The 13,491-nt window shown below is 29.1% G+C and overlaps 1 protein-coding gene across 1 annotated transcript in view; it reads right to left on the reverse strand.

Annotated features, from left to right (window-relative positions):
* Positions 1–5,866, reverse strand: part of LOC132943048 (uncharacterized) — an 86,723-nt gene extending 80,857 nt beyond the window's left edge. The window contains exon 1 of the mRNA XM_061011830.1: positions 5,651–5,866. The gene's annotated coding sequence lies outside the window, so the exon portion shown is untranslated. The remainder of the gene's footprint in view (positions 1–5,650) is intronic.
* Positions 5,867–13,491: the final 7,625 nt, after the last annotated feature.

The following is a 13,491-nucleotide window of genomic DNA, read 5'->3' on the forward strand; positions in this document are numbered from 1 at the left end:
AATTCTCATTATACAATTAGTTTAAGCACAGAGATATGAACACGATAATATTTAATAAGAAACGACACATTATTTTGATGATATTTCGTTTGATTAGACTTGACTCACACGTGAGTTGATAACACAGTAACATATGACTATCGAATATTTGATCCAAATACCAAATTAAAGATGACACAATTCTACGATTTCTTTATTTTTGGTTGTAAGACAGTATTATATTTTATTTTCCGATTAAAAATCACATTTACTTTATAATCGTATTATTGCAAAATTTACCGAAAATAATTTTAAATCGAATCAAAAGTAAGTAATTTATAGACTCAATTGCGTTTATGAAGATCGTATTATAACATTTTTCGATATAATCATTTACCTTATAAAAATATTTACCTTCGTATTGTATAATTATCGACGGACTCGAAATTATTTGATACGTAATGTACAAAGCTGAAATTAAATGTTTTTATTTTCAGAGCCAATAACAAAAACAAAATGTATAATTAGTTGGCGCCAAACACGTGATTTAACCAAAAGTCAGTCATGTACACCAATAGATAAACAAAAACGTGTTCGATTTCTACGAATATATTAATTAACTAATTAACAATAAATGCAGTGCATGCCTCTAATATTCTGATATAAACAGAATTGAATATTTTTGAAATATTTCACATGGAATTCTATTATACAATATATTATAGTGTAAATAAATGATTTTCCGTATTTACTACGTAATACACGTATAGGATCGGAATGCATACCCCAGGGGACTGTTATCGACTAATTTTTAAATAATTAATGAATTGTAAACTTATCGATCCCATGTGTTTAGTTTTAACATATTTTGTGGATATAAAATTACAACTGTGTTACAATGTTCTTTCTCGGCTTATCTTTTAATATTAAGTATTTTTATAACGTTTTTTTTTTGTTGATTATTTGACATTTTGAATACTTAGACTTGATAACTCAAAAATATTGTTGATTCATTTACAATTAAAATAAAAATCTAATATAATATAATGTTGAAGTTATGCTTCACAATATTTTTTCCCGATAAATGAAAATACGTTATGTTCAACTCAAATTTATTTTTGGATACCTAACTAAACAATAAACTATCCTCGTCACAAGACTCACGTTTTAATTCATATTTAAATTAATTCACTAAAATAAAGAGTATAACTATTAATTGTATTAGTTATGCAATTCCTACAGAACAATTTATCAAAATAACGAAACAAACTTGTCTACGAAAGTTAGTGTACACATAATTCATAATATAGGATATATGATAAATTAATACAACTATTTGCAACTATTAACTATTTATATTTAAGAAAGATCGTTTGAACGAATTTCATAAGTGGTACACTGTACTTCTGTACATATTTTATATTATGTTAAAATAAATCATAATATAAGTTTTAAATTTATATTGTGCTTAATTTACAGTTAAATTATTCGGGCAATGGATAATACATAATATAATACAGTTGAATAATGAACATGCACTTATTATTTCGATTGAATAGGTATGTGATTTTAATTATGCAATATCACATGTTTGTTTGTTCGTCTTTTTTATTTTAAAAAATATTCATTTTCAATTTGGTACATTCAATGGATGAAAATGTTTTGCCTTCTGTGTTGTTTAACATCATAGGTTTTTATCTATCATATTCTATTTTTTTTTTAGGTGTCTAATTTAACTTTAGTAACTTATCAATAATACAAATTATGTATACACTAATAAACGGTATATTATTACGATGTAAATATACGAAGTAAATATATTTAATTTTTAACCTAAATTTACATTTTTTATTTACCTTGAAGAACATCTTCCATTACTATTGATATTCGTTAAATACGAACGGTTACGCAAAATATAATTATTTGACTTTTAAAGGTTAATTAACTGTATCTTTTTGAAAGGTATTAAGAAAAAAAACTTTTATTGTAAGTAAATGATGCAATCAATCTCGTTTAAATTTAAAATGTTAATAACTATAAATAATATAAAATATATAATTAATGTATATTTTTCTATTTAAATATGCTAAACTATTTTATAATTACTTTCAAACAAATATAATCCAAACGTGAAAGACTCTGTTAACATTTCGAATAGTTTTAAACTAAACGTTATAATTATTCAAAAATATTCGTAGGACCAACTACAACTGTCCAATTCAATTTGATAATTGCATAATGCATAATCGTTTAATTAATTGTAATTTAATCGTCACAGTGTTCTTTATGAAAAGTATTTATTTATTATATAACTAATATTCTCCTAAACGTACGGACCACAATATTAAGCATAATTTTATATGGAACGATTATGGGGATGAAAATCGAGTTTCATCTTACAAGATACTAATGTAGAAGAACTCTAAGCGTTGGTGTTTCAGAGATAATTGAACGAATATATCAAGTTGGATATGTGTAAGGGATTTGATGGGGAAGCGGATACTGGTGGAAATCTTGACGTTTTTCGGAATGAGCTCGTAAAAAGAAATTGCCAGAAAACCAAAATGAATGATCTCGGCAATCAATTGGCTTTTATACTAAGAACCAATAATGAATAACGGAAGTCTGGTGCCGTTGTTGGACATGAGCCCACGATACATGTGTAGCAAATTTTATAATTAATCGAATTTTCGGTACATTGATTAGATGTAGGTACACTCAAAATTCCGTTTAATACCTTTTGGTAATAACCAATAAGCGTTTTCCTAGAACATCGCAAGTAAAAATGCAAAATAGGTGTTTACGCCAGCTTAAAATCCCGTGATAGTATTGATGATACATAGGTACATTGGTAATGTTCTTCTGTTTCCGAATTAATTATTTTATTACTTTCATAGTTCACTTTTGTCTAAAAAGAAAAAATAATAAACTGTGAAATCATTTTTTTTTTTTAATTATCAAAAACTTGGTGTATACGGTCATATGAAATTTTAATGTTAATTGGTTAACTCAAAATTAGTGTTGTGGAAAAATCCATATTATGAAGAATTTTAAGCGCATAAGGTCTGAATCGCTCAGATTCAGTTTACGAATTCAATGATTTATCACGATTTTCAAATTGAACATTCACAATACAAATGACAAATGTAATCTCAATAGCTCCGGGTTTCCTTCCATTTCCTGCATCGGTATATTTTTAATATTTTCATCGGAGCAAACAGTAATAGTACAATTTCTAGTGCGACCAATTAACTGATAAACAAATAATTATAATAAGTAATAACAACAATATTCGTCTATTTGCATACCACAAACATTACTTTTCATAAAACATCTATTACAATTTTACATTTTACATTATACTGTTGTAAGTACTAACAATTTGTTTAAGCATTGTTTGCATTTAAGTCCATGCCATTTTATCTTTGAAAGTAGTCAAGTATGTAGGCATAAAAAATCAGTCCGGCTGTATGATAATAAAGAAACAAATACATTTTAGGCTAATGGTACCAACGGATTTAGGTCAACGGACAGTAAAGCGTCGTGAAGTTGCTCTAACACCCTTTCTTTTCGACAAACGGTTTACACCAGAACGTACTTTAGTCTACTTTAGGTCGTCGTCGTTATCTCGGCAACAAAACCAGAAACCTCATTTGTCGTCCTGCGTATAATACAAAATGTTACACACCATAAGGTTTAAAGATAAAGAACGACATTATTAAAGATACACAGTGAATTACGCTGCTTTACAGACAGGATTATGTTTTAATAGTCGAAAAAAAACTAACACGCGTAACCGTTAATTTTCATTAGGACATCATAATAATTGGCGAAATCCAAAAAAAAATGTAATACCTTGTACTACATGACATTTCATTAAGTATTATAAACTTTAATCAATAAAAAAAAAATAAAAACTTAATTTAAATTTTACTCAACTAATCATATTATAAGTTAGGTACATTAATAAAGCGAGTAAAAGTTGTTTCATTGTCAGTTCATATTTTTTTCACAAATATTTAAATATTTAATTTAAATTTAAAACATAATTCATTTTATTTTAAATTTGTATACATAACCTAATTCAATTTTTTTTTATCATTAACCCCTAACCTCTTAAGGCTAAAGCATAAGTATTGACGGAAAACGAGAATAATTTTTTTCTCAATTGAATAGAATAAAATCCTGCTTCGTGATTCAGACCAAATGTAAATATAAACAAGGTGCTATGTAGAAATAGTAGAAAAATGTACTCGTAACTATCCATGCATAAATTTTGTTCCTATCAATATTATTATTTTTTTTTTACATGTGTTAGTTCTTTCTGTTACATTCTGTATATAATTTTCAAGTTCCGATTTTTAAATTAAAATTATGGTTTATCCAGTATTACAAAATGTTGATTATGCGGGAAGAAGAAATCATTAAAACTATATACTATATATACTACTGTATTTGACATATTATTATACAAAATACAATTTTTATTTGAATAATATTAATTAGTTAATCAGGTATTGTATTAAATAGTATGTAATATATTTTTTGATTGTAAAATGTTAGTCAACAATAAAGTTCTTTCAAACATCTGTATCGCTCTAAAAAAAAAAATTTATGAAACTTATGTTTCACGGTATTCCTGATTATTAGGTAGGTACTTACTTTATGAATTGAAAAGTATTTTTATTCAAAAAATAGTTTAAAATTGTTGCTGATACAAATAATATTTAGAGTAAAAAAAAAAATAAGATACAGGAGTGAATAATAGTCATTAATTTTAAAACGAATGGCAGATCATTGCAGCAGAATAAATTGTATGACCTTGATTTACTAGGGTATATAAAAAGTTTTAAGATTAGCGGTCGTAAAACAATATATATATATTATGATAAAAATTGTTTGGCTTACTCTATTAAATATAGGCATAAAAAATGACATTTGCTGTAAATCTTTTCTCTGAGAATTACGATTATAATTCTGTGAAATTGTGAAAAATAATTAAACTTTTAGTAAACACCCAAAAACTGGATATTGTCTTTATCGAAAATTTTTTAGATTCTTGCATTTTTAAACATCAACCTAATAAGTTTCAGTGATTTTAAAGTACTAAAATAATATTATCATACAAAATACAATATTATGGATTCAAAAGCTATGATATACATTTTAAGCTGTCTAAAAATATATTAATGATTATTGATTACGTCTTGTTACTACATAATATAATAAAAAAAAATTCTAATTATATAATGATTGTAGTGTTATTCCAGTACATATGCTTAACTGAACACATGATTTTAAACAGTTTATAAGTTTAACACTATATAGTCTATAATAACAAAACGATTAATGTATATTGGATTTTAAATATGATCCAGTCTTGGAAAGTTGAGTAACTTTAGAGTTTTGGATAGGTACCTATACTATAATATAATATACCTAATTATTATATTAATTGCTCATCTAATAATGACGCCATTCAGTATTAATTTTCAAAATGTATACTAATTTTTCTATCTTAATCGCATCCTATTTTTTTTCAGAATTTAAAGTTCATCGTCATGCGCGTGGGTACCTACTTATTACTAAAAGCGTAATTATATTTTTTGATGAGCGTCAGTAATTGATCATAAATCTTTTTGAAATACTATATTATATGACTACAACTTACTCAAAATCGGTACTCGAGTCCATTTCGGATGTTTTTTTTTTCCAAATCCGCGGTCGAGTCGGTCGACGTTACCGCCAGCAGTTATAATATAATATATACGTAGTTGTATTGATAACGACGACAATAATAATAGGAACAAACGCACGTGAATCGTGAAAATAAGTTACTATAACTCAAAGGGGTGTCTACGGGTCGCCGGCGTCGCGCTGCACACCCTAACGCATTTTGAACGGTACTGAACGTCGTACGGCCACAACGCGGAAACTACGAGGCGGCGTGCTTCTTGGGAAAACGGCCGCTTTCAGCGCTCACGCGGTTTGAGCGTATGTGGCTGAGGCTGTTCTACGCGTATGACAAACGAGAGCACATGTAAACCGGCCCACATTATCCACCCCCTCCCCTCCTCCCCTACAATTCGATATCTATTTTCGTGTCTGATTTGATCGGAATCATTATCGCATCTCTCCCCCCCCCCAAATCACCCCCTGACACAACTGTAATATATTTATCGCCAAAATACGGTCGCGAGCACTGCAGCAGCAGTCTACTGCACTCTCCGTGCATCCATGGATGCCACGACAACCACTGTAATCTGACCCGGATCGAGTGCTGCAGGGGGCAGGGTGTACGCGTGCACTTTACACACCGAAAACGCAAGGGCCATTTCACCTGAAGTATTTCCCTGAAAGACGGACGACGCAAAAAAATATGGTTCGCGATTTTCGTAATTTTCAAAATTTTCAATTTTAGTTTTTTTCTTCAGATAATTGTTACATATTTTGTTATTAATCAGCGGTATTGATGTTCAAAATCAACGCGTTCAACATACCAATTGCGACGAAGGGATAACTAATGATTGTTTTACCGCCAGTGTTCGAACAAACTTTGCGCCTGTACCGAAAAAGATACAATAAATTATTATAGCTGCAAGTTGCAAAGATATTTATAACGTTTTCAGATAAAATAAGGAATGGTGCGAAACGTACAGAATCGTACTTGGCACATATAAATAATATGGTACCTAAGTACTGTTTGACGTATTTAGACTCATTTCAAAAAGTATTTATCTACTAGGTTGGGTTTAAAGACAATTTGGGAAAGCTTTGATAAGTAATAGGAACGCTAACATTTGTAAGACGTATAGACTAGAGCCCCCAAGCTGGCTTTAATTTATTCGATAATCAGGACCGGTCTGTAATCACCTATATTATATTGTACACATCGTACAAATATAGTCTTAAATTAAATTATGTGTTACCGGCAGTACGTTATACCTATACGACAATATTATATAACCCTATAAGACGTATACATAACTACTTAAGTACAGGTTTAGTAATACTAGCTATATTTTTAGAGTATTTAGAGTATTTACAATGAGGGGCTATAATTGATTTAAAACGTTTTTCTAACATATTTTTACTATTGATCTGTATCATATAAAAATGCTTTGCCAGCTTTAAATACATCAAAAAATGCATATTAAATTATTATAGATTGTAATATTATAATGGTTTTTGGTTACTTTACCTTTATTTGGATTTATATATAAATTATACAATAGTGTTAAATAATGAGCCACTAATTATATAATGATTGTACGAATATCACAATCGTTATGTTCAAAGTAATTATAATTTATGCAAGTACATTATAATATGCAAACGTCTTAACATCATAAATTGACGTAGATTATAGATAGAAATATAGAATTATGTCCTGTGAAATTAAATATTTGATATCAATTAAATCTATACAAAACATGTTACAACTTTCTCTATTTTAAACAACGAATATTTCGATTACAGTGGAACATAAATTCGTTATCTAAAAATCTATACAATGACCAATATTAAACCTTAAGAGGATGTCAACGCATTATTGGTTTTCTCTCTCTGGCCCACGCGCAACATAGACAAAACGCATTTGCGCAGAATCGTTTTTTCTATGTTTTTAAGTAATCTTAGAGTAAAATCACCCATTACAAAAAAAGATAGAGAATAATATTTTTGAGGGAATGTCATATCGATTTCTCTAAATATTGTTTCAAAACAATTTAAACATCATTTCAATTTACAACATTTTTTTATTTATTTTGAAACTCAAATACAAAGTCAAATAACAATAAAATCTAAAATCGATATGACAATCTCTCAAAAATATTATTCTTTATCTTTTTTGTAATGGATGATTTTACTCTAAGATTACTTGAAAACATAGAAAAAACGATTCTGCACAAATGCGTTTTGTCTATGTTGCGCGTGGGTCAAAGAGAGAAAACAAATAGTGCGCTGACATCCTCTTAAGCACAAAGCACAACACAGAACTTCTCACATTTATCAAACAAGGTACAAATCATAAGATAATAATCTCATACTTCAATGACATTATTCAACTTAAATTTCTTAACCACATCAAAATATAAACAGGCAATTCTCATTCATAACATTGAGTAGTCTTTGTAGTAGCCAAAGAACAGATTAGTACCCAACACAAACTCCTTTAACTACCTACCTACCGAATTGCAGAAAACTACACCACATTTGAAGCGATCAAGTTAGCAATCTCATTCTAATTGTCCAATAGGTATATTGATATTGAGTGGTTCGTCGGGTGTTGTAACAGCACCAAAAAATCCTAACAATGAATTCGTAAAATGGGAATTGAATAAAACACATAAATATTCTTAAAAATCTTTTCAATATTGTCTTATCAGTAAAGTCACCCCACCAATCTTCATACTTTCCAGATCTCACTCATGAGTCATGAGTAAACATATTTTTGAAGAATTCCCAAGAGATGAATCGATATTTGACTTTCCACGAAACTTTAATTAAACCCTCGATAAAGACCGAGCTTTAAAAATAATTGATTTCATCTCGAAATGTAACTTACAAAATAAACATTAACATTGTAAACAGAAGTCACTCATCAATTATAAAGAACTATTGTACATTTTTTTAATAATTATTTATGTTAGCCTTAAAACGTAGATAGATAAATTAAAGAAAGAGAACATTTGCTTTTAAAAATTAACGTTCTAGGAAGTACGTTCTTCACATAGAAATTAAATATTAATTTTATTCAATATTATTTAGAAATATGATTAAAATATTATTATTTCGTTAACATTTTTGCGGTTTTCTTCCCTTTTTAGTCGCTTTCATGTGTACTTAATACATTTTATATAAAAAGATATTTAGAACTATGTTATTTTAATATCTCAAAAACCTAATTGGATCAAAATAATTTAAAAGTGGATGGATAGATTTTGCTTGGAGGTTCATCCGGATAAATCCAAATTTTAGGTTTACATTCCCATGTCATCGTCCCAAAATCTAAAGCTATAATACATTTAACATAAACAACCCGTAACCTGGTACCTCTATAGTCTATAGCTCTGTACTTTTAGTATACCTACATACGAGCACTTTGAACTAGTCTGTTTTTTCCACGCCGCTCCACCGTGATGGTCATTCTGACCCGTAAAGCTAAAAGCCTAAAACATATCCATGATTCAATGTTGTTCTGAGGAGCCGATAAATGAGATTTTTTTTCATTTTAAAATGTATTCGTGTTTTCATATTGTATAGTTTAACATACAATATTAATAATGGGAAATGGAAATATATAAATCATACCAAGAAAATATTTTTTAATTATTTAATATTTTAAAAATCATTTATTGAGCGTTAATTTCAACTTCATAAAATTGAACACTACAAGTTTATGAACTATTTCAGAATCGATATGAATATTAATCAAATTTAATTAAACGGGAAATAATTTGTTCATACCGTGACATGGAATAGCTGTTAGGTAAATGAAATATATATACCCAAGTATAGAACAGTTAATAAAATACACTGAAGGATAAACCTTTAGTAGTATCCTGTATGCAAATAAAATTATGTTCACGATTACAAATGATTATCTCCGAGTTGACGTTCTACGCTGTACATTCAAAATCACTTTTACATGCTCTTAATTTACATATGAAATAAAATGTGTATTTTTCTGGGAATGTATTTGAATTAAAAAAATCAACAACAACTTTAAATTTATGTACATAAGCCATTATAATATTATTATGTGCTACGCGTAGAACGTGTAGGTATATTTATGATTAGTATAAATTAACTTTTATAATATGTGGAATTATAGAAACTAAAATACAATACCGTATTAACCTTTACATTCTACATTACTTGTATTCTTTTTTTTTTTTTCATTGAAGAACAATATATTTACAATCCTGAAACCATGCAATATGGATTAATGAGTACCTTTGATAGCTATAATAAGATTCATAACATTAACGGTCAAAATAGAACGGCTCTCAGCAGTGCCACCTGACGAGACAATACTTTATTTATATACAGAATAAGTTACCATATGTTGTATTGTTTTGCTTTGGTTGTCCACTCTGCATACAATATAATATTATAAATGTATAAACAATAAACAGAGTTTCATGAATATAAAATATTTTAGTTAATTTTTCGTGTCCATAAAATTTGCAGCGGAAAATTATGTTAGGGCTATACAACTAACATGAAAACATTTATAGGAATTTTGCTAGGATTTGATGTGTCATTTTTAGAATCTTCTGGTGTCTTATTCAAGTGTAAATCAAAATACAAATATGCCAGTGCTAAGCCACTTTCCATTTTCCGGAAAAAACCAGTGTTAAACGAATCCCATAAATTACCTGGCAATATCTAAGAAATGTCTACCATTTCACGAGCCATCGGACAGTATACAGGCGCGGCGCTGTGACGAGTTGGCAGTTAGCATCGGCGTATTTATATTTTAATTTACACTTCACTGAGATACGGATATCTACACTATGTATTTAATATTATAGGATGATTTTTTTTTGTCTATAAATTGAGTATACTTACATTATTTTTTATTTGTTAAATATAATAAACTTAATATTGTTTAAATTTTAAAATCTATAATTATTATGATGTGTGTTTTGATTTTATTTAATATACACAACAAAGCGGGGAAGTAATGCTTTTGGGGAAGTAATGCAAACGCGGTTCCGGGGAAGTAATGCTAACGCGGTTCTGGGGAAGTAATGCTAACGCGGTCCCCCCTCCGGTCCTCGATTTAAAAAAAAAAAAAATTTATACACAACACGTGTTTAAATATCACGAACAAAGATTATATTATGTCTAACAAATGTCTATAGATCTACGCTTTACAAATAGGTACCGTCCCATGAAATAAAATACGTTTTTACATCACATTGGACGAAAATATAACCAAAACAATAAATGATTTTTATTTTATTTTCAGTTACGATAGTATGAAGATTTTCTCTTAACGAACCTGGTCTAACCTAACCATCACACGCACAGACGGGCACTCACAAATTATTCATGACTGTGGTGCAGGAACAAGGTGAATAATATTTCAAAAGACCAGCTGCGTTCGTTTACAGAGATGAAAGACTGTGAGCTCAGAACCATTGGGTGCAATAATTGAAACGATTAAAACTCTGATAACGTGTCGAATACATGCGCCCGCGACCTAAAAAATAAATTGATTTCCGTAGAATGTAGGTAGGCACTCTCCATAATATTATTATTACACATCATTTTTTTCATCCAAAAAAAACAACGTATGAAGTAATATATGCCACACGTTCGTTTGTTTAGGGACCATGGAAAAGCCGATTCACATGTCGCACTTACGTCGCGCGTTTTTAAATCCTATAAAATAATATACAATATACTAGGTCGTCTATACTTTGTATACGAGGAATGAAGAACGCCACTCGATGGATTATTATTTATTTGTACCGGGCCTAACCGAGTTGACAAGATGGCAGAGTTTCAGGTCCACGGGAACTTTCCTCTGCGATAACCATGGATACCGTCGACCATCAACGTTCTCAGCTCCATCGACGGTCATATTTTATGATAAACCACCAGTGCTGACACGGATGGCTCCGTTTGTACCCACGGCACCGTGAACGCCACTGGCCACACCATCACCGACACCGGCACATCCGACGCATAGTGCATGTTTACCGTCATCCACTTCTCCTTACACATCTTTGCGATAGTACAATATCTCTATAAATAATGATAGTATGAATGTATAATACATCATAATATATGATATATGATATATGAATACTAGAATTCTATAGTTATCACTCCGTAAATACCTACCTAACACCTATGGAATGTAATTAATCGGCTACAAATTAGGCGCAAATTAGCCCCCTCAAAAACCTAGGACATACAATTTTAAAATGCTATATTACAATGGTCTGCTTGCCTTTAATATATTCAGCCCCTTCCCCCCCTCCCAGTCAAAAGTTGAGATTGCGCCCATGGCTACAACACGTTTGGCACTATTATTTTTCTAAGATCGTAGCACGTTTTATTATTTATAATAATTAATAAATAAGTATCTAGGTTTTTATTATGTACGTAAAGTACCTAATATACTTACCATTTTTATGTAAGTTATACAATATAAAGTTTATAAGTTAAAAATTATAATATTATGTTATGAACATGAATTGAATTATAAAACTAAAAAGCTATAATAATGAAGCCGTAAGCAAGTCAAGTTGACGGCGCAGCGCGTTCGAACTTTAACAATGTACTTAAATCGAAAAAATGGCACGCGTACCTCACATACTGCACGTGGCTGTGAGATGAAACTTAATACGATTATTAGTGGACTGTGATAAATTACGATATCACAGATAATATTGAAATTCCCTCTGCAATTTCCAAACAATTTTATTTGTATTTAACGTTACTCATTAATCTTACAACACAATCAGTCACTTGTCGAGTATGATACATGTATCAACATCTAACCTAACCTAACCTAACCTACGCAGTGCATACGAAACTTTTAATAATTAATTAATTAATTCGACGTAACACATTTCTCCAGTATTTTAATTATTATAATATTTTAGGTATATTATAATTGTATCGATTATTATACAAGAAGATTCACAAACCTACCTCACTCCCATTTTTAAATCTAATAATTTATTTATTCAAATTCTTAAATATGCTTAAAGAAAATTTTCCGTGATGATACATACATCCGTTTTTTAAACGACACCCCCTTTCTACTTTAAATTATTTAAGATATAAGTTTTATGAAAATTGTTATGTACCTAATTCAAAATTTAATGAGTAGTTTATCAGTTATTAAAATGTTTATACTAAAGATAATAGTCCTTAAAAATGGTTTTACAAAAATATAAAATTGATTTAATATTGGATCTAGTATTTTTTATAATTGGACTATTTTTACAAATTATATATGTTGATATATCGATACTATTAAGTAGGTAATTACTTATAAAATCTTCAAATCATTATAATAGCCCTCATATCTTCCAAACCCATTATTATTGACCTAGTATCCTTAGTACACCAAGTTAAATAACTCAGAAACTACTAGATTGAATTTTGATTTTGATAAGTCAACATTTTTTTAAAAGTTATTTTACTTATTTTTTGAAATATGGAAGTTTGTATCTGCACAAGACACTCCTCCAATAGTACATAAAATCTCAAGAATTTAAAAATATTTTAGTCTTTAAGTACATTTAAATTTCATAAAATCAGATATTCAATATCTGCATTGTTGAAGAAATAAAATGGAGCATAGGTCTTGATGAAATATCAAACATTTTATGTACCACATTTTTTATTAGTAATTATATCTTAATATATTTTTCGCATGAAAGTATTCAACTCCTCCTAAAATATATTTAGAAATATTTTTAAAAATTTAGTTATATCATTTATCGTTGTAAATGTTATGTACCTATTGTGACTGCGATTACG

This window comes from Metopolophium dirhodum, chromosome 4 (genome assembly GCF_019925205.1).
Source record: "Metopolophium dirhodum isolate CAU chromosome 4, ASM1992520v1, whole genome shotgun sequence".
Lineage (NCBI taxonomy): Eukaryota > Metazoa > Arthropoda > Insecta > Hemiptera > Aphididae > Metopolophium > Metopolophium dirhodum.